A 2,694-nucleotide genomic window follows, 5' to 3' on the forward strand; every position below is an offset into this window, starting at 1 on the left:
GGCTAGCTAAGGTTCACAACAGCCACAAATATCTAGGCATCAGATTTTTCAACTGACACAAAATCTGCCCATTCTGTTCCCTATAATACATTTAAGAATGTTCTAGCAAAGTAGTTTAAGAAGGAAGCATGCTATTCCTTAAGAGAGTATGACAAATAAGATTTAAGTTACATAAAATTCTGACTACTGTCATACTAAGCTGTAGTAAATCACTGGTTAAAATGTCCCTACATAGATAATTCTCACATTATATGTAACACTGTGTCACTGATTTAAATATCATGAAATTTTTATGTGCTTTTTGTCTCATAGCTTTATATGTAAAGAATTATGCAAATAACATGTAAAATGTTCGAAGGTTGATAAATTCAAATTCATATTACCAAATCACCACATAGAATATTGCTGTTCAACTGTCAATAATCAAAGGATCTGTGCATCACATAGCTCACAAGAAGCTTTTTTTTATGGTAAAGTTTGTGCACAATGGGTGCCCAAGTGCCCAAAGTCTTTTAGAGAGTACGAAGACAGTGAGAGTGGGTGTTTGCCTAAACCATCTGTTGCAATACACAGAGCAAGGAATAGAGTTCATTGCTCAGATTGCAGCATGTGATGAAACATGATGTTAGCTCTTCAATCCCATCTCCAAACAGCAAGGAATGGATTTCACTGCTCAGATTGCAGCATGTGATGAAACATGATGTTAGCTCTTCAATCCTTTCTCCAAACAGATGAAAATGGAGTGGTGGCATCCTGGTTTCATTCATCAAAAGAGCCCACTCTGCCCTGAAGTCTGGAAAAGTAAAGCTCAGTTGCTTTTTCAATTAGGACCTCTACTCATTAACTGGTTATCATGGGATGCAATAATTAATGCCAAGATGGATTGAAACCATAGCTGAGGCTCAAACGGCCCATCAAGAATAAGCAAATGGACAAGCTGTCACTGGGGTAGTGCTTCTCCATGATTGCACTAGGCCACATGTGGCCAGGAACACTCTCAAGCACCTTCAAAAATTTTGATGGGTGGTTCTGGAACATCCTCCTGCCCTGATACCTACCCATGTGACTTGAATATCTTCAGTCCTTAAAACGATCTCTGATAGGTCAGAGAAGTGCAGCACACTATGGAAAACTGAATCTGTCAGTAACCCAGGACTTTCTACATTGAAGCCACCCACTCCCTTCCTACATGCTGGGATTTATGTATCAATGTCAATGGCAATTATGTATAGTTCTACTGTTCCACATGCATGCATGCATGCATGCATGCATGTCTGAAGGAACATTCAATAATACTTTTCAATAACACAGGCACTGCTGTTGGGCCTTGACCCTCAATAAAGATGTTATTCCTGGACAGGAATATACATAACATATGAGTGGAGGTTGTGACACATGGACAATGACATATGGAAGCTTGTGTCTGGCCATGATTTGTGCTCAGATTGCCAAAGTGGTTAAGGTGGCCACTTGTGTTAAGTGGAAAACCTTGGTTTGAGTCCTGGTTTGGAATGATGACAGTAGAGAAACGGGTGTTTAATTTTGTATATCTCCTGCATTACTTTTCCTTAGTAGAGGCACAACTCTGGCCTGTTTCAATTACTCCAGAAAGTAACGTGTGCTGTAAGACTCATTTACTATGTCCATTAATGCAGCTTGTATACTACCTATGCATTCTTTAAGTACATAGACTGACACCTTACTTACACCCACTACTTATTTTTTAATTATTGTTCTTTTTTCCTGAATTTATATTCTGTGGTGTATAACAGCATCATCATATTTGCCACGTAATTTGTTTTTGGAACAACATCCAGTTTTGGGAATTTGCTGCTACACAGAAATACGAGGTGGAATCCAACATTTTTGGGACTGGTGCTGCCATCTGGAAAGTAGGAGTAAGTAGATCTTTGGACTGCTAGTTGGTGAGAGCTGCATATCTGATAAGTCAGTGTGTGGAGTGGCATTCAGCTGGGAGGACGTGTTGCGTGTCCACAGTGATTTCCGTAATACTCTGTGTTTGGTGTGTAGCGATTTTATGATGGATCCTCAAACAGAACAGAGTGTGTGTATCAGATTCTGTGTGAATCTTGGGAAAAGTGCTATGGAGACCCTTGCAATGATTCAACAAGTGTTTGGGGGACAGAGCACGCATGTACAACAAAGCAACAATCATACAAGTAGAAGAGCCCGGGCTCTCCAAGACCCAAAAATCCGAGACAGGTGAAGTGCAAAGTGAAGAGCATGATCATCGTTTTCTTTGATACCAACGGAATTGTGCACAAAGAATTCACCCCACCCAATCAAACAGTGAATTCTGCTTACTACTGTGACATTTTACGATGGCTCCGTGAAACTGTGGGGCGATGATGGCCCGAACTTAGGCGCCAAGGGAACTGGCTGCTGCATCACGAAAATGCGCCTTGTCACACATCCGTGCTTATCAGGACCTTTTTGGCAAAGAACAACATGGCAGTTGTACCCCATCCACTGTACTCGCCAGATTTTGCACCTTGTGACTTCGTGCTATATCTAAAACTGAAACTCAAGTTGAAAGACCTTCAGTTCCACACAATAGAGAGGATTCAAGAAAAATCTCTGGTGGTGATAAAACACTCTCAAAGAACAGGACTGCCAGAAAACATGTGACCAGTGGCAGAAGTGCTGGGGCAAGTCTATGTGTGCTGAAGGGAA

The sequence above is a fragment of the Schistocerca americana genome, chromosome X (assembly GCF_021461395.2).
Source record: "Schistocerca americana isolate TAMUIC-IGC-003095 chromosome X, iqSchAmer2.1, whole genome shotgun sequence".
Lineage (NCBI taxonomy): Eukaryota > Metazoa > Arthropoda > Insecta > Orthoptera > Acrididae > Schistocerca > Schistocerca americana.